This window comes from Scyliorhinus canicula, chromosome 3 (genome assembly GCF_902713615.1).
Source record: "Scyliorhinus canicula chromosome 3, sScyCan1.1, whole genome shotgun sequence".
NCBI lineage: Eukaryota > Metazoa > Chordata > Chondrichthyes > Carcharhiniformes > Scyliorhinidae > Scyliorhinus > Scyliorhinus canicula.
The window spans coordinates 29,287,433-29,314,402 of record NC_052148.1 but is presented as its reverse complement, the minus strand read 5'-3'; the positions used below and the strand labels follow the sequence as shown (position 1 = coordinate 29,314,402).

Here is a 26,970-nt window from a genome sequence, read left to right as displayed (position 1 = left end):
CTACTTCTCCGATGACCCTTCCACCTAAACATATTGAAAGGTGATTTTTCCTAGTATGCTTTCCATTGTCTAGTTCACTGGTGTTTTGTTTCAAACTGAATAGATCAGTTCTGAAGTGCCCAAATGTTACAGGGCCCTTGTGCATAATATGTAGTTACACCTAATGTTTGCAGCTTTTATATGTTCCTCCTAAATTATTCCTCATATTTGAAGGTCTATATCAGATGTTGTTTCCTGTCAAAATTGTTAGCTTACAAATTAAATTGTCTGGATCTCTGGATTGTCATTTGTTACTTTTGGGTTGAGTTTCAAATTAAATTTGACGATGGCTTTGTCGCGATATCTCATCATGTGGTCGATCAGTGTATTCAATACGTTGTGCACTATTACCTGAACGTAGAATGTCCTTCAGATCTTACTGTGGGAACTGTACTATTGTACTGCACGGTGACCACACACATGGGCAAAATATATTGGATGTTTCAGAAGATCGACCATCCGTGGATTGTAGAATAACCTATATGTGAACAAAGTTAGTTTGGATATTTCCACTCCAGCAGGGTGCAAGGATATCTTTCTCTCAGCAATATGTAGGCTTGGAAGCTAGATTGATAATGGGAAGGATATTACTGCATAAGAAGATGTAAAGTGGAGGAGGTATATGGAAGACATGGCATCTGACAAAACAATATATATATATATATATCAGTCAATTTCAGAGGTGTGGAAAATGTTTTATTTCATTCAGGGGAAGTGGGCATCACTGGGCCAGCATTTATTGCCCATTCCTAATTGCCCATTAAACTGAGTGGCTTGCTGTGTGTCTGGAGGCCAGACCAGGTAAGGATGGCAGATTTCCTTCCCTAAAGGACAGGATTTTACAACAATGGTTTCATTAGATTTCGGATTCCAGATTTTTGTTGAATTCAAATTTCAGCATGTGCCATGGTGGGATTTGAACCTGGGTCCCCCGAACATTAACCTTGCTCTCTGTGTTACTAGTCCAGTGGCAATACCACTACACTACTGCCTCCCTTACCTTTGGTCTCAAATTAGGGGTATTGGAATGGTGTAGACATTGCAACCTGGCAATATCTTAGATAACCAAAGGTGTTGGGGGCAATCTTGGTGACATAGGTCAAACAGAGACCTCGGATATAATCCTTATTGACTGACCTCATTAACACTACACCCTGTATGCTTCAACCAATGTCAATGCTTATGTAGTTACATTGTATATCTTGTGTTGCCCTATTATGTATTCTCATGTATTTTCTTGTATTTTCTTGAATTTTGTTTAATTCCCTTTTCTTCCATGTACTGAATGATCTGTTGAGCTGCTTGCAGAAAAATACTTTTCACTGTACCTCGGTACACGTGACAATAAACAAATCCAATCCAATCCAATTCAATCCAATATAATATAATAATCTTTATTGTTAAAAGTAGGTTCACATTAACACTGCAATGAAGTTACTATGAAAAGCCCTTAGTCGCCACATTCCGGCGCCTGTTCGGGTACACAGAGGGAGAATTCAGAATGTCCTAACAGCACGTCTTTTGGGACTGGTGGGAGGAAACCGGAGCACCCAGAGGAAACACACGCAGACACGAGGAGAACGTGCAGACTCCGCACAGACAGTTACCCAAGTTGGTAATTGAACCTTGGACCCTGGAGCTGTGAAGCAACAGTGCTAACCACTGTGCTACCCATGTGGAGCAGTTAGGAGAAATCTTGGATGTATATAAAGGGGGGGGGGGGGAATTCTCAGAGAGTTAAGATTACGAGGGGGACGTAGCAAATAAATTAAATGGGACAATTGATGAGAAGATGTGGGAAGGAAAGGATAAAACAATCCATCAGGGCAATTGTGCACTGTTTCCAAAGTGATATAGGATCTGTAATTTAGGAAAAGATACTAATTTTAGGGGCGGCACGGGTTTCCTCTGCGCGCTCCGCTTTCCTCCCACAAGTCCCGAAAGACGTGCTGTTAGGTCATTTGGACATTCTGAATTCTCTCTCTGTGTACGTGAACGGGTGCCGGAATGTGGCGACTAGGGGCTTTTCACAGTAACTTCATTTCAGAAACTCCAAATTAATGTAAGCCTACTTGTGACAAAAAATATTATTATTATTCTTATTATTATTATTAACACACGATGCTTAAAATGTTAACTGATACTTCATCCTAATTGCTTTATATTTCTAATCCAATGCCAATGATGCTGCACTTCTTTGTTTTACTCGCCCTATCAAGACAGGCTGGGAAGAGGTGGAGTTTGGAGGCGGGGGTGCAAAATTGCAAGGGGAGGTAAAGGGTGAGTGTCTGTCACCTTTCCACTGCCATGTCATTTCATCAGTGGTGAAGAAGATGGAGCACAGCCTTCCCACCCACTTCAGTGGCTAATTAAGGGCCTTTTCCTGCCGCCACTGGCATTTTACTGGGACAGAAGGGTCACTGCCGGAATTGCTCACTCCCCCCACCAACCCTGTGTTTCCCGGGACCTGTCTGCCAGCTCCCAGTTTCTTCAAAAAACTCACCCATCTTCAAGGGTAGCTCAGCTCTAGTGTGGCCACCACCAGCACTGGGGGTTCCGAGGCTGCTGGGCTGCTGGTTTTCTGAGTACGTTGGGGCAGCGGGGGTGCCTGGGGGATGAACAGTGGCCCCAGCGGTGGCCTGTTAATTGCCACCCAAGATGCCCGCCACCGACTGGAGAAGGGATTGGCTCCCACCTTCGGCTCAGGCTGTGCAAATTGACTCTGTCCAACAAAATTCAACTTATTGTCTTGAGCCCCGATTACAAACTTTATTCAACCACCACCACCATCCATTTCTCTGGTCCAAGGCCGAGCCATACCCTTGACAAAACTGGTCTCGTTTTTAACGCTGAGTTGAGCTCCAGACCTGCATCCATGCAATCAATAAGACCATCAATTTCTATCTCTGTAACCCAAATCCACTCTTTGTCAGTTCATCTGCTGTCAGAATTTTTATCCATCCTTTTGTTATACTAGACTTGACTCTTCCAACATATTACTGGCTTGCGTCGCACATTCTACCCTCCATAACTTTGAGATAATCTGCAACAGTGCGGCCCGTGTTCTAACTTGCACCAAGTCACTCGCTGAACACCACTTGGCGGAAACACCGAGGGTGGAAAGAGCACAGAGTGTGCTCTGGGTGGGGGACTTCAATCTCTGTCACCAAGTGTGGATCAGTAACTCCACTACTGACCAAGCTCACCAGTTTCGAGAGGGCGCAGCTGCTTGACTGCGGCAGGTGGTGAGGGAGACAACAGGCAGGAAAAACATACATGACATCATCCTGCCAAATCTGCCTGCCGCAGTTGGATCTGTCCATGACAGTAATAGTAGGGGTGACCAGCACACAGTCCTTTTGGAGACAATGCCCTGTCTTCACGTTGAAGATAGCCTCCATCTTATCGTATGGCACTGCCATCATTGATGATTAGACCCATCAATCTATTCTTAATCATCAGTAAAGTGATGGAAGGGGCCATCAACAGTGCAATCAAGGGGTACTTGCTTCGCAATAAGCTGCTTACAGATGTTTGGCATGGGTTCTGCCAGGACCATTCAGCTCCTGACCTCATTACAGCCTTGGTTAAAACATGGGCAAAGGTGCTGAACCTCAGACGTGAGGTGAGAGTGACTGCCCTTGATATCAAGGTTGCATGTGACTGAATGTGGTATCAAGGAGCCCTCGTAAAACATGAGTCAACGGGAATCGGGGGGGGGGGGGTCTTTCCGCAGGTTGGTGTCATACCCAGCACAAAGGAAGGTAGTTGTTGTGGTTAGAGGTCGGTCATTTCCACTTCAGGAAATCATTTTAGGAGTTCCTCAGGGAGTGTCCTCAGCTCAACCATCTTCAGCTGCTTCAATTACCTTCTTTCCATCATAAGGTCAGAAGTGGGGTTGTTTGCTAATAAATATAGAATGTTCAAAACCATTCCCAACTCCTCAGGTAATGAAACAATCCATGTCCAAATGCAACAAGACCAGTACAATATCGAGGCTTGGTTTGACATGTAAGTACCTTTCATGCCATACAAGTGTCAGGCAATGACCATCTCAAAACAAGAGAGAATCTAAGCATTGCCCCTTGACATTCAATGAATTAGCATCACTGGATACCTCACTATCATCATCCTGGGGTTTACCATTGAACAGAAAGTGAATTGGGCTAGCTATATATGTTCTGTGGCTACAGAAGCAAGTCAGAGGCTAGGAATCCTGTGGCATGTAACTCATTCCCTGACTCCCAAACCCTGTCCACAACAGTGAGGGACAAGTCAGGAGTACGAATACTTTCCCCTTGTCTGAATGAGTGCAGCTCCAATAACACAAGAAGCTCGATACCTTCCAGGGCAAAGCAGCCCAATTGATTGGCATCCCTTCCACAAACATTCACTCCCTCCATCACTGATGCACAGTAGCAGAAGTGTGTACCATCTACAAGATGCACTGCAGGAACCACCCACAAGATTCCCTCCAAGCCATTCACAATCCTGACTGAAATATAGCACTGTTCCTGCAATGTCGCTGGGTCAAAATACTGGAACACCCTCCCTAATAGCACCGTGAATGTACCGACACCACATGGTGCAGGATTCTTCGACCAGCGACGCTGTAATCGTGAATTGCAATCGGGCAGAGAATCGTGCATCAGCCGATAAACGAAGTTGGCACCAGGTGCCCAATGGAATACTGGCTGGCACCAAGCCCCGCCTGCCCACTACTCCACTGCTCCCATGCATCCTGCCCCCAGACAGGTGGGCACAACCGGTGCGTTGCACAGAAGACTCACGGCACACCACAGCTACAGTCCCAATGGGTGCCCACACCTCCTCGCCCAGCCCCTCTGTAGTCCAAGCCCACACGCATGTCGCCAAGCATAGTGCCGGTTAGTGGCACGCGGTGCCCCCTGTGTAACTAGGTGGAACCCTGCTGTTGGGGTAGCACACGACGCACCCAAGAAGGGTACCCATGGTAGATCCCACAGGAGGACGCAGGGTAGGGGCCGCAGAGTGTAGCGCTGGCAGGGACGGGTGACTGGCACCGGCGGGGTAAGGGGCACGGTGTGGAGGGAAGAATGCCAGGCAGAATGGGCGGGAGGTGGAGCTAGGATCGGGGGGGAGGAGGACATGCACGGGTAGGGGCTGCAGTGCAGGTAGGGCTACTGTGTGGCCCTTTGGACCTGGTTGGGCACGGGACTACTCACCATGTTAACATGTCAGCGGCTTTACCCCTTTCATTACGGAGTACAGCTGGGTGTGGTTGGCATCTGCCTGGCCGCCGCAACCTGAAGGATGCACTGAGGATGCATGAGCAGGAGCTGCTTGGGGAGGACCCTGCAGAACAGGAGCCTGCCCCAGAGGAGCAGGAGCCAGCCAGTGACAATGTAGAACCGGCAGCCCAACAAGCCTAGGAGAAGGTGGGAAGAAGGCGTCACATCAGGCCTCGTGTATACCGGCAGCACTGGTCGTTCAAGGACCTGCTGGACCGGACGTGTCGCTGCGGACTGCAGCTGAGCAGTCAGACCTCTATGCTGGAAAATGGCACATCTGGAATCGCGGTGGTATGGGGAGGACACCTGCTCACGGCGGATGTCAAGATTACAATTGCCCTGAGCGTGTATGCCAACGGGTCCTTTGAGGCCCCGAGGGGGGACCAGTCTGGGATCTCCCAGACGTCCGTGCACAGATGTATCTGTGCCGTGACGGAAAGTGAGATGGTTGATTTTACCCTCATCAATGCAAAAAAAAGTTAGTACAATAGCAGTTATATTAGGCCCTTTTGCTTATCTCAAGATTGTGATCATTAATTTAGCCACATCTGCTTGGAGATAATTGCTGAGCAGCTGTTCTACACATAAATTACTTTGGTGGTTCTTCTAGTCCAGGGGTGGGCAAACTTTTCCGTGCAAGGGCCACATTCAAAAATTCACAATTCACAAAGGGCCGCATAGTATATTAAGTAAAATAATTACTTCACCCGGTTATGATTCTGGGCGCCTCATATAGAACATAGAACAGTACAGCACAGAACAGGCCCTTCGGCCCTCGACGTTGTGCCGAGCAATGATCACCCTACTCAAGTCAATGTATCCACCCTATACCAGTAAGTAACCCAACAGCCCGCCTCCATTAACCTTTAAAAAAATTAAAAAAAAAAAAAAAAATTTTTTTTTTTAAATTTTTTTTTTTTTTTTTTAATGACTTGGCGGGCCGCAGAAATACCTTTGGCGGGCCGCATGCGGCCCGCGGGCCGTAGTTTGCCCACCCCTGTTCTAGTCTGTAGCCTCAGTTGAACCTCAATTTTGTTTTATGTACTTCGGCAATTCTTTTCTGTAAACTTTTTCAAACTTTGCAATATTGCTATATGCAAAGAAGGAACCAATGGAGTGTTTGATCACCCTGGAGAACAACCAGAAAGTTTTGTGCATCGGCACATTTCACTGATGCAACAAGGTCTTTCATAATAATAATAATAATTGTCACAAGTAGGCTTCAATAAAGTTACTGTGAAAAACTCTGAGTCACCACATTCTGGTGCCTGTTCGGGGAGGCCGGTACGGGAATTGAACCCACGCTGCGGGCCTTGTTCTGCTTTACAAGCCAGTTGTTTAGCCCGCTGCGCGAAACCAGCCCGCGGCTTAATATTGACGACAGCACATTGCATTTTCAACAAAATGGCAGAATGTTTTGTTCTGGTATGACTGTGTCCCTTTAATGATTTATGAAGCTGATTTCAAATCAAATGACATTTTTCACATTGTGTTCTTTCTGCCCTTATCCAATTAAGGCTTCTTCTCTAAATGGTTTCTGAAATCACCTGTATAAACATTCTTCAGCACTGGGGATTTCTGTGAGCATTGTTCACTTTTCTAGTTCGGCATCGGAGCCACCAACTCAAGCATTTATTTGTTCAATGTGAGCCTTGATCCATTGGGATTAACCTGAAAATTGAATGTAATAAGAGGGCTGGGTGAAAGGCAGGACTCGAAAGATGAACCGTTTTATTTCTCATTACCCAAGAAGTATGATTAATTTTTTTGTTTACCAAATTTCAATAAGCTTCACTATTCCAATAATTCATTGTGTGGACATGTATAAAAAAAATAGACTTAACATTGGCTGTGAAAAGTATATTTCCATTTCATTAGCTATGATGCCATTCTAGACAAAAAGAAACATTTTATTATAATAATCTTTATTATTGTCACAAGTAGGCTTACATCAAGGGCTCAGTGGGCTAGACAGCAGGTTTGTGATGCAGAACAAGGCCAGCAGCGCGGGTTCAATTCCCGTACCAGCTTACCCGAACAGGTGCCGGAATGTGGCGAACAGGGGCTTTTCACAGTAACTTCATACTTGTGACAATGAAAGGTTATTGTGACATTAATATTGCAATGAATTTACTGTGCGGGGATCAGGGGTTATGGGGAAAAGGCAGGAGAATGGGGATGAGAAAATATCAGCCACGATTGAATGGCTGAGCAGTCTCGATGGGCCGAGTGGCCTAATTCTGCTCCTATGTCTTATGGTCTTTTGGAGTGTGAATAATGTGGCCGATCTAACTTTGTGAATAATTTGTCAGTATTGCCATGCAACTTTTTCTTAGCTCTCTCATCAGTCTAGACTTGTATCAGAGTCTTCCTGAAACATACCCAAAATGCAAATTATGATTTAAATCATTTTCTGCGTTATAACAGTAATTACAATTCAAATGTATGATTCATGTGCATAAACAATCTAGTATAACGGTGGTCCACTTGCACTGATAGCTCTCACTGTTAAACATTTAACTGCTGGAAATGTATTTCGGGGGTTGTGGCTGATGCTGGCAAGGCCTCATTGCATCTCACAAAGACCACAGAAGCTAAGTTCAACAACAAAGTTGGCATTTATTACACTACTTATTAAAGCTCGACCACTGGGCAGCACGGTGGCACAGTGGTTAGCACAGCTGCCTCAGGCGCCGTGGTCCGAGGTTCAATCCCGGTTCTGGGTCACTGTCCATGTGGAGTTTGCACATTCTCCCCGTATTTCCGTGAGTTTCACCCCCACCACCCAAAGATGTGCAGAGGAGGTGGATTGGCCACGCTAAATTGCCCCTTAGTTGGATTTTCTTTTTAAAAACTCGACCACTTACTCCGGTAGCAAGCGTAATCTACAATCTACACTCGACTAACACTAATCTCTCCACTCTATCTATAACTTTACTCTGCACTCTCTTGACCTCTCCTCTGCACTCTCTCCAGCCCTCTCCCAGAAGCCTGAGAGTCAGTGCTTTATATAGTTCTGCATCTAGTTCCATCTAATGGTCAATTATGATATTACATTAAATGAAATGCAAATGAAATGAAATGAAAATTGCTTATTGTCACGAGTAGGCTTCAAACGAAGTTACTGTGGAAAGCCCCTAGTCGCCACATTCCAGTGCCTGTTTGGGGAGGCTGGTACGGGAATTGAACCCGCGCTGCTGGCCTTGTTCTGCTTTACAAGCTAGCTGTTTATTCCACTGTGCTAAACCAACCCTTTGTATTCTAGACATTCTACATAATGTCACAAAAAGTTCAGCAAAACAAAAAGTTCAGCAAAAAAAAAAGCTGCTTGTGATGGACAATTTTCAGAGATTGGCCAAACTCTGCCTCCCAGCATTCCACAAAACATTGAAAGCTTCACAATTGCATTTCAACCTACTAGTCAAGGGACAGCGAACAAAACTTTCAGACCATACAATGGGCATGCAAATACAAACTTCAGAACTGCAACTGATACCTGCAGGTTTTGAGCCACTGCGTATGAATGTGCCCCCACTGAATATGCCCCTGCATTCCTTGCAAATGCTAATCTCAGAACGTTTTGATTAGAGAGAAGCCTGCCAGATATCATAACCAGGATCTTCCCCATCAGAAGAACCTTCAGATGCTAATGAACTATTCATGGAGTTTTTACAATTTGTAAGAAGGCACAGATTTGGTGAAGCTTCGTCACAGTTGTGACTTTTTCAAAGGAAATGTGTATTTCAGTTGTAAGAGCTGCAGTGGCAGTGAGAGCAGTAACAGCCGAGGCAGACACGAGAAGAAGCAGCAGCCAACGCCGCACAGGATGGAGCTTTCAGAAAATAACTTTAATAGTGGAATTGGATGGACTTAAAGAGGACAACTCAGCTAACGCAACAGCAGGAACCGAAACAGCAATTTTTCAGAATCAGCATTCGAGCATTAACATTGCAGCTGAGAAGTTCAAGGATGGTGTTTGTGGCGATTTAGCTTAATAAAGTCCAAAGATGTGCGGGTTAGGTGGATTGGCCACGCTAAATTGCCCGTAGTGTCCTAAAAAGTAAGGTTAAGGGGGGGGGGGGGGGGGGGGGGGGGCGTTGTTGGGTTATGGGTATAGGGTGGATACGTGGGTTTGAGTAGGGTGATCATTGCTCGGCACAACATCGAGGGCCGAAGGGCCTGTTCTGTGCTGTACTGTTCTATGCTCTAAAGAGAGCAGGGCATTAAAGCTTGTAAATTCATTTATAACAGAGAAACATAGGAGCAGGAGTAGGCCAATCGACCCCTTGAACCTGCTCTACCACTCAATGTGATCGTGGCTATTCCCCTATTTCAATGCCACACTCCCACTCTCTTCCCATACCTTTTGCCGCCTTTAGTGTCGAGAAATCTATCGATTTCTTAAATATGTTCAGTGACTTGGCCTTATATGGTAGATAATTCCACTGGTTCACCACCCTCTGAATGAATATATTTCTCCTCAACTCAGTCCTAAATGGCCTCCCCTGTTTCCTGAAACTGTGACCCTTTGTTCGAAATCCTCCATCCAAAGGGAGCATCATCCCTGCATCCAGTTGCTCAGTCCTGTCAGAAGTTTATGAGATCCCCTCTCATTCTTCTAAACTCCAGTGAATACAGACCTGGTCGGTCCCACCTCTTCTCATACGATAATCCCAAGAATCAGTCTGGTGAACCTTCTCTGCACTCCCTCAGTGGCAAGCATACTTTTTCCCATGTAAGGAGGCCAAAACAGCATACAATACTCCAGGTGTGGCCTCACCAAGGCCCTGTACAGATGCAGTAAGACCTCCTTGCTCCTGTACTCAAAATCTCTTGCCAATCAAAGCCAACATACCGTTTTCCTTCCTAACTGCTTGCTGCACCTGCTTTCAGTGACTGTTGTGCACGGATACTCAGTTCCCTCTGATCATCAACATTCCCCAACCTATCACGATTTAAATCATACTCTGCCAGTCTGTTTTTCAGCCAAAGTGAATAATTTCACATTTATCCACGTTATATGGTATCTGCCATGTATTTGCCACTCACTCAACTTGTCTGAATTGTCTTTATGTCTCTTTATCTCCTCATACCCCACCTGGTTTTGTTTCATCAGTAAACTTGGAAATATAATATTTGAATAAATGCATAATCATAGAATCCGAGAATCCCTACAGTGCAGAAGGAGGCCATTCATCAATCGAGTCTGCACCGGCCCTTGGAAAGAGTACCCTATTCAAGCCCAGGCCTCCACCCTATCTCCATAACTCAGTTCCCCCAGTTAATCATTTGGATGCTAAGGGGCAATTTAACATGGCCAATCCACCTAACCTGCACATCTTTGGACTGTGGGGGGAAACCGGAGCACCTGGAGGAAACCCACGCAGACACGGGAGAAAGTGCAGACTCCACACAGACAGTCACCCGAGGCCGGAATTGAATTGAGATCCCTGGAGCTGTGAGGCAACAGTGCCAACCACTGTGTCACTGTGCCGCCCATTATGCTGAAAATCTGAAATACAAAAAAGGAAATGCTGGAAAAACTCTGCAGGTCTGGCAGCATCTGTGGAGAGAGAAACAGAGTTAACATTGCCAACCTGTGTGACTCTTCATCAAAGTTAAAGAGAGGGAGATTAGTAATGGAATTTATACCGTGCAACAGGGGCTGGAGCAGGTGAAGCAATTTGGTTCCCTTATCCAAAGCATTGATAGCTTTGGGAATATAGTGAATAATAAGTGTTGATTTATTTCAAAAGGAGAGCAGGGTACTAACGTTTGTAAGTTTATCAATGTTACAATCAACTAGTTAAGAGAAAAGTTGTGAGCCTTGTCCATTTTCAATAGCCAGACAGTTTAAGGATGAAGCATAGAGATAGGAGTACAAAAGGGAACATAAGGGTTCACTTAGCTATACTTGTGTCTTTGGATTTCTGACAAATCCACCAGATTTGTAATGCGTGTTGAAATGTGATTACTGAGTTCAGGTGACTGTTCAAAAGGGTTAAATTCACAAGTCAGCTGAGCTAGAAGATGTATATTAGGAATCAGTATCCTTCCCAATTGTCAGCCTGGCCATTGCACTGATTATTCACACCAAGTTTGGTTAAGATGACTTGATTAATTTGAGTTCAGTGAAAAAAATGAAATGAAAATCGCTTGTTGTCACAAGTAGACTTCAAATGAAGTTACTGTGAAAAGCCTCTAGTCGCCACATCCCAGTGCCTGTTTGGGGAGGCTGGTACGGGAATTGAACCGTGCTGCTGGCCTGCCTTGGTCTGCTTTAAAAGCCAGCTATTTAGCCCTATGCTAAACCAGCTTGCTAACCAGTGGGGGTAGTTGCCATGGTAGCCTGGTGAGTTACTGCTTCCGACATAGAAACAGGAGTAAACCAATCAACCCGTCTTCCTCGTCCAACATTTAATTAGATAATGGCTAATCTGTACATTCAATCCATCTGTCTGCCTTTGATCCATATCCCTTGATCTTAGTCCTGGAAATTACAGTTTTGCTAAATTTCACAGTTCTTTGGTGTTGCTCAGTGGGTATGGTAGAGTAGTTATTTTATTAAACTAGGAATTCCTAGTGCTGGACTAATAATCTACAGAAGACGGCCATAAAATTTAACTCTTTGATGCCTGTAATTTCAAGCAGAGATGCTATTTTGGTGCCAACATGGCACTTGTATCATTCATACTCACTTCCAGTGCAGTTCTTGCTGAAAGTCATCATGATCAGGGCACTAGCATGGGTATTAGGAATGTGTGCCAGAAATATTCAGAAGAGGCTGATCTCAGTATTGCCTGTAGTATAAAGATCTGGCACATGTGGGGTTAATGTGGGACTGAGTAAAGCACAACCCACACAGAGGATACATAACCCACACCTAGAGGTCAGCCTCATGTTGGACAATCACGTGTGCAAGCAAGCATGGAGACAGCTCCGAGCTTGAAGCCTTTACTGTATATAGAACATAGAACAGTACAGCACAGAACAGGCCCTTCAGCCCTTGATGTTGTGCCGAGCATTGTCCGAAACCAAGATCAAGCTATCCCACTCCCTGTCATTGTGGTGTGCTCCATTTGCCTATCCAATAACCTCTTGAAAGTTCCTAAAGTGTCCGACTCCACTATCACAGCAGGCAGTCCATTCCACACCCTAACCACTCTCTGAGTAAAGAATCTACCTCGGACATCCCTCCTATATCTCCCACCCTGAATCTTATAGTTATGCCCCCTTGTAACAGCTACATCTACCTGAGGAAATAGTCTCTGAACATCCACTCTATCTATCCCCCTCATCATCTTATAAACCTCTATTAAGTCGCCTCTCATCCACCTCCGCTCCAAACAGAAAAGCCCTCGTTCCCTCAACATTTCCTCATAAGACCTTCCTGCAAACCAGGCAGCATCCTGGTAAATCTCCTTTGCACACTTTCCAATGCTTCCACATCCTTCCTATAATGAGGTGACCAGAACTGCACACAATACTCCAAACGTTGTCTCACCAGGGTCATATATAATTGCAGCATAACCCTGTGGCTCTTAAACTCAAGCCCCCTGTTAATAAACGCTAACACACTATAAGCCTTCTTCATGGCTCTGTCCACTTAAGTGGCAACCTTCAGAGATCTGTGGACATTTAGATTTAGATTTAGAACAGTACAGCACAGAACAGGCCCTTCGGCCCTCGATGTTGTGCCGAGCAATGATCACCCTACTCAAACTCACATATCCACCCTATACCCGCAACCCAACAACTTCCCCCTTAACCTTACTTTTTAGGACACTACGGGCAATTTAGCATGGCCAATCCACCTAACCCGCACATTTTTGGACCCCATGAACATGAACCCCAAGATCTCTCTGTTCCTCCACATTCCTCATAACCTTACCGTTGACCCTGTCATCCGCATTCAAATTGTTTCTATCAAAATGAATCACCTCGCACTTATCAGGGTTAAACTTCATCTGCCATTTTTCGGCCCAGCTCTGCATCAATTCAATGTCTCTTTGCAGCCTACAACAGCCCTCCACTTCATCCACTACTCCACCAATCTTGGTGTCATCAGCAAATTTACTGACCCACCCTTCAGCCCCCTCCTCCAAGTCATTGATAAAAATCACAAATAACAGAGGACCTAGCACTGATCCTGTGGTACACCGCTGGTAACTGGTCTCCAGTCTTAAAATTTTCCATCCACCACCACCCTCTGTCTTCTATGTGAGAGCCAGTTACTTATCCAATTGGCTAAATTTCCCTCTATCCCACACCTCCTTACTTTCTTCATGAGCCGACCATGGGGAACCTTATCAAACACCTTACTAAAATCCATGTATACGACATCAACTGCTCTACCTTCATCTACACACTTAGTTACCTCCTCAAACAATTCAATCAAATTTGTATGGCAAGACTTACCCTTCACCAATCCATGTTGATTATCCCGGATTAAGCTGCATCTTTCCAAATGGTCATCAATCCTATCCTTCAGGACCTTTTCCATTAACCCACCGAAGTAAGACTAACTAGCCTATAATTACCAGGGTCATTCCTATTCCCTTTCTTGAACAGAGGAACAACATTCGCCACTCTCCAGTCCTCTGGCACTATCCCCTTGGACAGTGAGGAACCAAAGATCAAAGCCAAAGGCTCTGCAATCTCATCCCTTGCCTCCCAAAGAATCCTTGGATATATCCCATCTGGCCCAGGGGACTTGTCGACCCTCAGGTTTTTCAATTTGCTAATACATCCTTCCTCAGAACATCTACCTCCTCCAGCCTACCCGCCTGTATCACACTCTCATCATCAAAAACATGGCCCCTCTCCTTGGTGAACACTGAAGAAAAGTATTCATTCAACGCCTCACCTATTTCTTCTGACTCCATGCACAAGTTACCACTACTGTCCTTGACCGGCCCTACCCTCATCCTGGTCATTCTTTTATTTCTCACATAGGAGTAAAAAACCTTGGGGTTTTCCTTGATCCGACCCGCCAAGGACTTCTCATGCCCCCTCCTAGCTCTCCTAAGCCCTTTTTGTTAGCTCATTCCTTGCTACCTTGTAACCCTCAAGCGACCCAACTGAACCTTGTTTTCTCATCCTTACATATTCTTCCTTTTTCCTCTTGACAAGACATTCAACCTCTTTTGTGAAGCATGGTTCCCTCACACGGCCATTTCCTCCCTGCCTGACAGGGACATACCTGTCAAGGACGCGCAGTATTTGTTCCTTGAACAAGCTCCACTTTTCATTTGTGCTTTTCCCTGACAGTTTCTGTTCCCATCTTATGCTCCCTAATTCTTGCCTAATCGCATCATAATTATCCAATTATAAACCTTGCCCTGCCGTAAGGACCTATCCCTCTCCATTGCAATAGTGAAAGACACCGAATTGTGGTCACTATCTCCAAAGTGCTCTCCCACAAACAAATCTAACACTTGGCCCGGTTCATTACCCAGTACCAAATCCAATGTGACCCCCCCCCCTCTTGTCGGCCTATCCACATATTGTGTCAGCAAAACCCTCCTGCACACACTGTACAAAAACTGCCCCATCCGAACTGTTCGACCTATAGAGGTTCCAATCAATATTTGTAAAGTTAAAGTCACCCATGACAACTACCCTGGAACCTCCACACCTATCCATAATCTGTTTTGCAATTCCTTCCTCCACACCTCTATTTCTATTTGGGGGCCTATAGAAAACGCCTAACAACGTGACCGCTCCTTTCCTAATTCTAACTTCGGCCCATATTACCTAAGTAGGCAGATCCTCTTCGAACTGCCTTTCTGAAGCGGTTAAACTATCCTTGATTAACAATGCCACTCCTCCACCTCTTTTACCACGTTTCCTACTCTTACTGAAACATCTATACCCCAGAACTTCCAACAACCATTCCTGTCCCTGTACTAACCATGTCTCCATAATGGCCACAATATCGTAGTCCCAAGTACCAATCCACGCTCCAATTTCACCTACCTTATTCCAGATGCTCCTTGCATTGAAGTAAACACACTTCAACCCACCTTTCTGTCTGTCGGTACACTCCTGCGACCTTGATACCCTCCTCAGTACCTCACTACTCTCAAAACTGGCTTCTGGACTACAGCTCATTTTCCCAGCCTCCTGACAAATTAGTTTAAACCCCCCCCGAAGAGCTGTAGCAAATTACCCTCCCAGGATATTGATGCCCCTCTGGTTCAGGTGCAAACCATCCCGTCTGTACAGGTCCCACCTTCTCCAGAATGTGCTCCAATTATCCACGTACCTAAAACCCTCCCTCCTACACCATCCCTGTAGCCACGTGTTTATCTGCACTCTCTCCCTGTTCCTCACCTCACTAGCACGTGGCACCGGCAACAAATCAGAGATGACAACATGATTTGTCCTGGCTCTCAGCTTCCACCCTAGCTCACTAAATTTCTGTTTTAAATCCCCGTCCCTTCTCTTACCTATGTCGTTGGTACCGACTTGTGACTGTTCCCCCTCCCCCTTAAGGATTCTGAAAACACGGTCCAAGACGTCACGGACCCTGGCACCCGGTTGGCAACATACCATCCGAGAGTCTCTTTCGCGACCACAGAACCGTCTATCTGTCCCTCTAACTATCGAGTCCCCAATAACTATTGCTCTCCTGCTCTCCCTCCTTCCATTCTGAGCCACAGGGATGGACTCAGTGCTGGAGATCCATTCACCGTGACTTACCCCTGGTAGGTCATCCCCCTCAATAGTATCCAAAGCGGTATGCTTGTTACTGAGGGGAATGACCACAGAGGATCCCTGCACTGACTGCTTCCTCCCAGCCCCTCTCACCGTCACCCATCTACCTTGATGCTTCGGAGTTACTACATCCCTGAAGCTACTATCTATGACCACCTCTGCCTCCCGAATGATCCGAAGTTCATCCAGCTCCAGTTCCCTAACTAGGTTTCTGAGGAGCGAGAGATGGGTGCACTTCCCACAGGTTAAATCAGCAGGGACACTGACGTTGTCCCTCACCTCAAACATTCTGCAGGAGGTACATTGCACTGCCTTCCCTGCCATCCACTCTGGATAAAAAAAGAAAAAGAAAGGAAGAGCTTACCTGTTATTCACTCTACCCCTTAGGTTAAAGGAGGTGGAAGGGTGGAGGACTCTACAAGTGTAGTTTCTAGGGTTTAGGAACTGCCCAACTTAAATACAGGTAAAAATAAAACACTTAACCAGCAACCACTGCACACCGCACGAGAACAGCAATCAGCTGTTATGGGCCGGCGCAAACAATTTAAATCTTTACTACTTACCCAGCAGTCACTCTGTCCTCACTCCGACCGGATTCAGCTGGAAACTCCCAACAGTAAGTTTTTAAAAAAATTATTCCCCATCTCAGCAAGCTCTCACTCAGCAACCACTGCGCCCTGCACGATAACACCTCAGGGAAAAGAAAAACTACTTATCTGCAGGCTGTGACTTCATGGTTCAACTTCTTTCTACTTCTATCTGCCCTCGAGTCTCCCTCTTTATCTTTACTCTGCTGCGATCTTTACAGCGATTGGGTTTTTTTTGGTTAGAGGAGGAGGTAGGGAGGGAAACACTGAAGATGTGTTTGGGGTTTAACTGTCACTTGACAACAGATTCTCCAAAACCACCTTCAAGATACAGTGACCGCAATGCACTTTGCAAATTTTCCCCGCAACAGCCAATCAGCAGCTCTACTCTACTGCCCTCTGCTGGATCCTTGCCTCCACTTGAACACGGAGGGTGCTTGCTCAGGTACACATTCTGGATGCAGTGACCACAATGCACTGATACAAATTTTCCCCGCAACAGCCAATCAGCAGCTCCGCTCTACTGCCCTCTGCCATGTATATATGTACATAGTTCTTGTAGGTAATAAATACCAAAAGTTAACCTGTTGAAGACTACATTAAGACCTACCGAAAAATATCCAACACGCTACAACAATGCCTGCCCTTCATTTTTGACCTTGCCACTCTAACTAATGCCCATTCTTAACCCTGCTGGCCATGCATTTGGCAGCAGGGAGGACTTCTCCACGCCTGCCGTCAGCACTATGTTAAGGGATTATCAACAATTTCCACGTGTGTGTGTAAGAGCTGTAGCTGTCTTGGTTTGGCCTTTGAATCAGAAAGTTCTAGTTTCAATTCCCACTCTCAGACTTGAGCACAAAACTCGAGGCTGACAGCGTAGAGATGTTGGGCTGGATCTTCCATTTCAGTGGCTAAGTGCCGGCTCAAACGGAGAATTCGCGGACGTTTTATGACCCGAAAATCAGCGTTGAACCCTCACCAATTTGTCTCACCCCCCCGAAAACGGCAGGAGAATGGCTATGTCTCTGGCCGCGCATGTGCACGGCGACGACCTGCAGCAGTTGCGCCGTACAACATGGTAGCAGCCGTGCGCGGACCCGAGCCCCTGGCCGTCCCCCACCAGTACCCCTCAGACCTCGCAGAAGGCCCAGATCCCGGCTGAGCGTGGCAGCGCTGGGCACAGTCCGCAGTCACCACGCCGGGTTGCCCACTACTCATACCACACGTCACCCGCACGTTCGGGAACTCGGCTCACCAGGGCGGAGCATCACAGGAGGGCCTGCCGATGACTCACCAATGACGTTGCAACGGCTGCACAATGATGCCATTTTGGAGGGGGCGGAGCATGGCTGACCGGTGTCAGACCAGCGCTGACCCTGATTTGGGTGTCGGAATGGATTCTCCGCTCGATCGCCGATAACGATATCGGTGTCGGGCAACGAAGAATCCCGCTCGTTGTCTCTCAGTTGAGGCCCTGCCCTCCTTCTCAGATAGATGTAAAGATCTCACGGCATCATGGAGCATACCTGCTGCCTGCATTAGTTTGACTTGGCGAGGATTAACCGCGCATCCTGATTGCTGCGCCAGTTTTCCAGGTCTATTGTGTTTTGCTCAATGAATCAAATCCCACCACGGCAGTTGGATTCCATTTGATAGAAACTAAACAATAAATCTGAAATAATGTGCTTGTATCAGTAAAAGTGACCATCAGGCCAGCAGACTGGCATTTGTAAAAAACACTGGGTCCATAGTATCCTTCATACTATCCAGCCTTTCCAATATGTGACTCTACGTTCACTCCAAATCACCACAAAAAGAGAATAAGGATGGAATTTTCCGATTTTTGTTTCCCAGTCAGATTGGACAGGAAACGTGGAGGGTACACTCTAACCAAAATAAAACAGAGCTGGTTATGGGTGGGATTAGTGGGATCATTCCCAGTGCTGTATCTAACAGCACTGTCTTGTATTCATGTTTCGGCTGGGAATACCCCCCCGATGCCACTTAACGTGATTTCCTACGCTGAGGTGCTCTGAAGAGTGGAGCTCCTCAGTGCAGGAAGAGATCATGCCCCGATCACTCAACCCCTCGACGCCTCAAGTCCTCAGCACCCCCCCCCCCCCCCCCCCCCACACCTCATATGGGCAGGACATCACCCTGGCCCAATCCCCGGCATGGGCACAATGTAATCCTGGCACTGTGGCACTACAAGGCTGCCACCCTAGCAGTGCTCCTGCCAGCCTAGAAGTTCCACCTGGGTGCTCTGGCAGTGCCACTGTCAGATGGCACTGTCAGGGTGCCAGGGTGGCAGTACCAATGTGTCTGGGTCACAGAAGCTGTGCCATCCTGCCCGGAGGTTGACCAGGTGGGGACCTCCAGTTGCCTGGGAGACCCACAGGTACCATTCCACCTGGTCACCGTTTGTGGGGACCAGGACTGAATGGTGCCCGGCTGGGGTCTCCTTGGTGAGGCTGATAGATGCCAGGTGGCTGATTGATCCAGCGTCAGCATGGCTAAGTGGGCTCTGAAACTCACTTAGCAATGCAAGAATATCTGGTTAGATCTCACAAGGCATAACGGCCATCAGGAATCTCAGAGGTGGCCTCTCGTAGGATCTACTGTCAGTGTCCCTATAGATCAAGTCCGAAGTGTCGCCTGTGGCTGCGATGACGACTTCCCCACCATATGCTTTGACTATTTGACAAAAAAGTGAAAGGGTGGGTCTCACAATGTCATGCTGGAGGGTTGGGTTCAGCAACATATGCTTTTAAAAGGCTGCAAAAAGGGTGCCACAATTTATAATAAAGCGAAAGGTAAAAAAAAGGATTACTACACAGAAAATAAATCACTGGGCTTGTTACCAAACCAGTCAGTAACTAATTATAAAGCATCCATTGAAAGATCGGTACTGACCATTGATGGGGACCGTGACTCTTGCAGCTATGAAAAATTGCTTTGATAGGCAACAAAACACAGCAACACCATGGGCTGATTCTCAGCAGCCCCGTGCCAAAATTACGTTTGGCGCGGTGGCGGAGAATCAACTTTCCGAGTCTGCCATGGCGCTCGGCGCAGCCGCTGGAGGCCGCCGTGGACCCGGAACCGGAACTGCAGGGACCCGTATCCACAGCTAAAGATGTGTGAAGCACTCCGGGTCCCTGCTAGCCCCCTGAAGGTAAGTGCATCGCCTAGTATTTGTATCTGGAAACTCGGGACTATAATACCTCGTTTTTATGCCGATGTGGGGACATGGCCCCATTTTGGAAGAATCCAGCCCCATGACTTTCTGTATACTTGGGTGACAATTACAGATGCCATTAATTCCAGTTAAACAAACTTCATTTCCAGAATCAACCTACCAAATAAGCAAGTTTTAATCGTGCAGGTGCTGATGGTCAAATTGAAGAAATCCCCCCTCCACACCAATGAAATGATTTTCTTGTTTTCACTCACACACCTATTTACCGCTCTGTAAAATAAACTGCAGAGGAACTAATTATTCGACCCAGCTGATCCTTACTGGCGTTTATGCTGCCGACGAGTCTCTTCCCACTTCTCTTTATCTAACGCCATCAGCAGAACTTTCTCGTTGTTCTAATTCACATTGACTCATGTTACATGGCTGAGTGGCATTCGAAGAAGTAAAGAAGGAAATAAAAGGTGTTAGCTTAACAGGACAACAAGGTGAAAAATAAGCATCACCTGGGATTAATGGCCATGCAAACAAGATGCATTAGTTCATATTTACCTTTGGTTTTTTTTTCGCCCCTGAAAAATTCCAGCTCAGTACATTCACCATCTTTGTAAACAAGAACAGAACAAAAATGATTGGCCCTGACACACTGGGTTGTAATTGAACTGAAATAACTGATTTATTCTTCCAGCAAGGGCAGGAAGACATCTCTTTTTTTCTCCATGTATCTGATTAATACAACATTGATTGATGCCATGATCCCAAATCTCTGCTCGGTATAAGGGGAATGAATACCTGCCGGTTTCAGGCTGTTGCTCAAAACCGACTGTTGTCAATGTGTGTGGAAAGGTAGTAAAGTGGTGGCAAATGTACCATTGACTTATGTGTTCTACATTTTACTCTTAAGAGATTGTGCATTCAGCACTTGACTTTTTGAAATGAAATTGCGTTTGAAATGATAATATCCCAGTACTTTGACTAGTTGATGATTAATATGCAAGGGAAAGCTGAGAAAAACAAATTGATGCTAAACTGATTCTGGTTTTGTTCTGGATTGACCTATCCACCTACCTGCACATTTTTATGGGTTGTGGGGGGGTGAGACCCACGCAGACACGGGGAGAATGTGCAAACTCCACACGGACAGTGACCCGGGGCCGGGATTGAACCTGGGTACTCGTCGCCTTGAGGGCAGCAGCCCTAACCACTGCGTCACTGTGCTGCCCTCATTTCACCATTATTATCATCCTGGAGTCCAAAGTCGTTGGTATGATTTGGTGAGGGACCAATAACTTGCTGTTCAAAGTAGACAAAGTTTAAGTTTCAAGGCCATAGGTATTCACGGGTTTTTGTCAAACAGAAATGAACTTTACCACACCAGGTCAGAACTTACAATACAATTTTGCAGTTTCTGTCTTATATTCTAACAATCAGGGTGAATGTGAGGTACATGTGAATTAACAGGCAAGCTGTGGTCAAGCACACCACCCTGCACAATAAATGGCAGATGCGACCAAGGCAGATACCACAGCAGCCAGCCCACCCAGACATCAGCAACATTGTGAGTCAACCAATCCCATTGAAACTCTGTCTTTCTCATCTTCAAAGATCTTGCCTTGAAACTCTTTCCAAAAGTTGCTCCATCTTGGATGACCTCAACGATGGCACACCTCCAAGGATTTCAAACTCCTCTTGCAAAAATCCAGTGCCGGGGATTGGGCCAGGGTGATGTCCTGCCCATATGAGGTGGGGTGTGGAGGCAGGGGGTTGCTGAGGACTTGGAGCGTCGAGGGGTTGAGTGATCGGGGCATGATCTCTTCCTGCACTGAGGAGCTCCACTCTTCAGAGCTCCTCAGCGTAGGAAATCACGTTAAGTGTGGCCTCAGGGGGCATTCCCAGCCGAAACATGAAAACAAGACAGTGCTGTTAGATACAGCACTGGGAATTACCCCACTAATCTCACCCATAACCAACTGTTTTATTTTGGTTAGAGTTGTATCCTAATAATAATCTTTATTGTCACAAGTAGGCTGACATTAAAACCGCAATGAAGTTACTGTGAAATGCCCCTGATCTCCACACTCTGGCGCCTGTTCGGGTACACAGAGCGAGAATTCAGAATGTCCAATTCACCTAACAGCACGTCTTTCAGGACTTGTGGTAGGAAACCGGAGCACCCGGAGGAAACCCACACAGACATGGGGAGAACGTGCAGATTCCACACAGTGTTAACTACTGTGCTACCGTCTTGCACTATGTGAAATATGAATGTAATATGTCAAAGTTCACAGATGACACTGAGATGAGTGGTAAAGTACAGTGTGCAGAGGACACTGAAAGTCTGCAGAGGGATATAGATAGTTTAAGTGAGTGGGCAAGGGTCTGGCAGATGGAGTACAATGTTGGTAAATGTGAGGTAATTTGGTAGGAATAACAGAAAATGGACTAATTATTTAAATGGTAAAAATTGTAGCATGCTGCTGTGCAGAGGGGCCAGTGAAAGTGATCTATTTAGACTTCAAGAAGGCTTTTGACAAGGTGCCATATAGAAGGCTGTTAAATAAGTTAAGAGCCCATGGTGTTCAGGGTAAGATACTGGCATGGATAGAGGATTGGCTGACTGGCAGAAGGCAGAAGTGGGGAGAAAGGGGTCTTTTTCAGGAGCCAGTGGCTAGAGGTGTGTCTCAGGGGTCAGTGTTGGGACCACAACTTTTCGTAATGTACATTAACCATTTGGAAGCAGGAACTGAAGGCACTGTTGCTAAGTTTGAAAATGATACAAAGATCTGCAGAGGGACAGGTAGTATTGAGGAAGCAGGGGGACTACAGTAGGATTTGGACAGGCTAGGAGAGTGGGCAAAGAAGTGGCAGATGGACTATAATGTGGAAAAGTGTGAGGTTTGGTATGCACTTTGGTAGGAAGAATGGAGGCATAGACTATCTTCTAAATGGGAAAAGGGTTAGGAAGTCAGAAGCACAAAGGAACTTAGGAGCCTGTGTTCAAGATTCTCTTAAGGTTAGCGTGCAGGTTCAGTTGGCAGTTAGGGAGGCAAATCCAATGTTAGCATTCATGCCAAGAGGGCTAGAATACAAGAGCAGCGATGTAATTCTGAGGCTGTATAAGGCTCAGGTCAGATCCTTTAAAACTGAGATGAGGAGGAATTTGTTCAGTCAGAGGTGGTGAATCTGTGGATCGCTTTGCAGCAGAAGGCTGTGGAGGCCAAGTTACTGCGTGTCTTTAAGACAGAGACAGATAGGTTCTTGAATAATACAGGGATCAGGAGTTATGGGGAGAGGGCAGGAGAATGGGGATGAGAAAAATATTAGCCAGGATTGAATGGCGGAACAGACTCTATAGGTCGAATGGCCTATGTCTTATGGTCTTATGGTATCATTGATGGTACACACTGCTGCTACTGTGTGTTGCTGGTGGAGGGAATCAAAGTTTGTTGTTGAATGGAAGTGATGCCAATGAAGTGGCTGCTTTGTCCTGAATGCTGTCATCGTGAGTGTTGTTGGAGCACTCATCCAGGCAAGTGGAGTGTATTCCATCATATTCCTGAATTGTGCTTTGCAAATTGTTGACAGGCTTTGGGGAGTCAGGAGGTGAGTTACATGCCACAGGATTCCTTAGCCTTTGACCTGCTCTTGTTGTCACAGTACTTATATACCTAGTCCAGTTCTGTTTCTGATCAATGGTAACCCCCAGGATGTTGGTGGTGGGAGATTCATCAATGGTAATACCATTGAATGTCCAGGAACGATGTTTCGATTCTCTCTTGTTGGAGACAAATAGTGCCTGGCAATTGTATGGTATGAATATTACTTGCCACTTGCCAGCACAAGCCTCGTTATTGGCCTGGTCTTGTTGCATTTGCACGTGGACTGCTTCAGTAACTGAGGAGACACAAATAGTGCTGAACATTGTAGAGCAATTAGCAAACATCTGCATTTCTAACCTTTTCATGGAGGGAAAACCATTGATGAAGCAGTTAAAGATGGTTAGTCATGGGATACTACCCTGAGGAACTCCTGTAGTGATGGTCTGAGGAACTCTTGCTGGGATGGTCTGAGGAACTCTTGCAGTGATGGCCTGGAGCTGAGATGACTGACCTGCATCCATAACCATCTTCCTTTGTTCTAGGTATGAGTCAAATAAACGGAACATTTTCCCCCGATTCCCATTGACTACAGTTTTGCTAGGACTCCTTCATGCCACACTTGGTCAAATATGGCTTTGATGTCAAGGACAATCGCTCTTACCTCATCTCTAGTTTTCAGCTCTTTTGTCCATGTTTGAACCAAGGTTGTAATGGGGTAAGGAGCTGAGTGGCTCTGACTGAACCTAAACTGAGCATCAATGAGTGGGATAGTGCTAAGTAAGTGCTGCTTGATTGCACTGCTCCTGATCCCTTTCATCACTTTACTGATGATCGAGATTAGACTGATGGGGCAATAATTGGCCGGTTTGTATTTATCTTGCTTTTTGTGTGTAGGACATACCTGAGCAGGTTTTCACATTTCTGAGTAGATGCCAGTGTTGTAGCTGTACTAGAACGGTGTTAAGGGTTGTGCAACTTCTGGAACATAAGCCTTCAGTCCTATTGCCGTTGAGGGCAATTTTGAGCTTGCACTCGCCGACCGTAGTATTGGTGATATGGGCGGAAAATCCCTTGAACAAAGAACAAAGAAAAGTACAGCACAAGAACAGGCCCTTCGGCCCTCCAAGCCTGCGCCGACCATGCTGCCTGTCCAAACTAAAATCTTCTACACTTCCGAAGTCTGTTTCCCTCAATTCCCATCCTATTCATGTATTTGTCAAGATGCCCCTTCAACGTCACAATCGTCTCCTCCGGCAGCGAGTTCCAGGCACCCACTACCCTTTGTGTAAAAAACTTGCCTTGCGCATGTCCTCTAAACCTTGCCCCTTGCACCTTAAACCTATGCCCCTAGTAATTGACCCCTCTACCCTGGGAAAAAGTCTCTGACTATCCACTCTGTCTATGCCCTCATAAATTTGTAGATCCCTATCAGGTCGCCCCTCAACCTTCTTCGTTCCAGTGAGAACAACCGAGTTTATTCAACCTCTCCTCATAGCTAATGCCCTCCATACCAGGCAATATCCTGGTAAATCTCTTCTGCACCCTCTCTAAAGCCTCCACATCCTTCTGATAGTGTGGCGACCAGAATTGAACAGAATGCTTCAAGTGTGGCCTAAGGTTCTATACAGCTGCAACATGACTTGCCAATTTTTATACTCAGTGCCCCGACCAATGAAGGCAAGCATGCCGTATGCCTTCTTGACTACCTTCTCCACCTGTGTTGCCCCTTTCAGTGACCTGTGGACCTGTGCACCAAGTTCTCTCTGACTGTCGATACTCTTGAGGGTTCTACCATTCACTGTATATTCCCTACCTAGATTAGACCTTCCAAAATACATCACCTCACATTTGTCCGAATTAAACTCCATCTGTCATCTCACCGCCCAAGTCTCCAAATGATCTAAATCCTGCTGTTTCCTCTGACAGTCCTCATCGCTATCCGCAATTCCACCAACCTTTGTGTCGTCTGCAAACTTACTAATCAGACCAGTTACATTTCCTCCAAATCATTTATATATACTACGAACAGCAAAGGTCCCACCACTAGTCACAGCCCTCCAATCAGAAAAGCACCCTGCCATTTATACTCTCTGCCTTCTATGACCTACCAGTTCTGTATCCATCTTGCCAGCTCACTCCTGATCCCATGTCACTTCACCTTTTGTACCAGTCTGTCATGCGGGCCTTACTGAAGTCCATATAGACAACATCCACTGCCCTACCTGCACCAATCATCTTTGTGACCTCCTCAAAAAACTCTACCAAGTTAGTGAGACACGACCTCCCCTTCACAAAGCCGTGCTGCCTCTCGCTAATACAACCACTTGCTTCCAAATGGGAGTAGATCCTGTCTCGAAGAATTCTCTCCAGTAATTTCCCTACCACTGACGTAAGGCTCACCGTCCTGTAGTTCCCGGGATTATCCTTGCCAACCTTCTTAAACAAAGGAACAACATTGGCTATTCTCCAGTCCTCCGGGATATCACCTGAAGACAGTGAGTATCCAAAGATTTCTGTCAAGGCCTCAGCAATTTCCTCTCTTGCCTCCTTCAGTATTCTGGGGTGGATCCCATCAGGCCCTGGGGATTTATCCACCTTAATATTTTTCAAGACACCAACACCTCGACTTTTTGGATCTCAATGTGACACAGGCTATCTACACACACTTCGCCAGACTCAACATCCACCAATTCCTTCTCTTTGAGAATCAGGAAATGCGATTCCTCCCGGATAGATTGCACTTACTGATTTTGTTTCCCCCTCCCCAGGCCGGCAATGTCATCAACCTCATTTTAATACATTTGCCTTGATTTAAATATTATCGGCAGCACCCCCCCCCCCCCACCCTGCGCCCGCCCCGTGCCACATGGTTCCCCCTTCATCAAATATTAAAGGTCACATCGGCAAGGTTTACAACAGGTTTGGCCAGAGGTGAGGCATTCCAGGGTTTTTGTCTGTGGACGTTGTGGTAAGTATAGCCCCCTGGGATTTGAGGGACATTTGAATTTGAAATTCATTTATTGTCACATGTACCGAGGTACCGTGAAAGGTATTATTCTGCGTACAATCCAAACAGATCACTCCATACATGAAAAAATCATACATGAATACACAATGTAAATACATAGATGCAGGCATTGGGCGAACCATACAGAGTGCAGTTCTACACAGTAGAGAAAATGTGTGAAGAGATCAGTTCAGTACACAACAGGGTCATTCAGGGGTCTGGTAACAGCGGGGAAGAAGCTGTTTTGAATCTGTTAGTGCGTGCTCTCAAACTTTTGAATCTCCTGCCCAATGGAAGAGGTTGAAAGAGACAGTAACCTGGGTGGGAGGGGTCTTTGATTATGCTACCTGCTTTTCCAAAGCAGCGGGAGGTGTAGACAGAGTCCATGGATGGGAGCGGTTTTCCATGATGGATTGGGCTTTGTTCACGACTCTGCAGTTTCTTATGGTCTTGGGCCAAGCAGTTGCCAAACCAGGCTGTGATGGAGCCAGATAGGATGCTTTCTATGATACATCTGTGAAGATTGGTAAGAGTCAGTGTGTACATGCCG

At 46.1% G+C, this 26,970-nt stretch overlaps 1 protein-coding gene across 3 annotated transcripts in view; it reads left to right on the top strand.

Annotated features, from left to right (window-relative positions):
• Positions 1-26,970, top strand: part of ctnna2 (catenin (cadherin-associated protein), alpha 2) — a 1,599,328-nt gene that overhangs the window by 960,894 nt on the left and 611,464 nt on the right. The gene's annotated exons all lie outside the window — the stretch shown is intronic.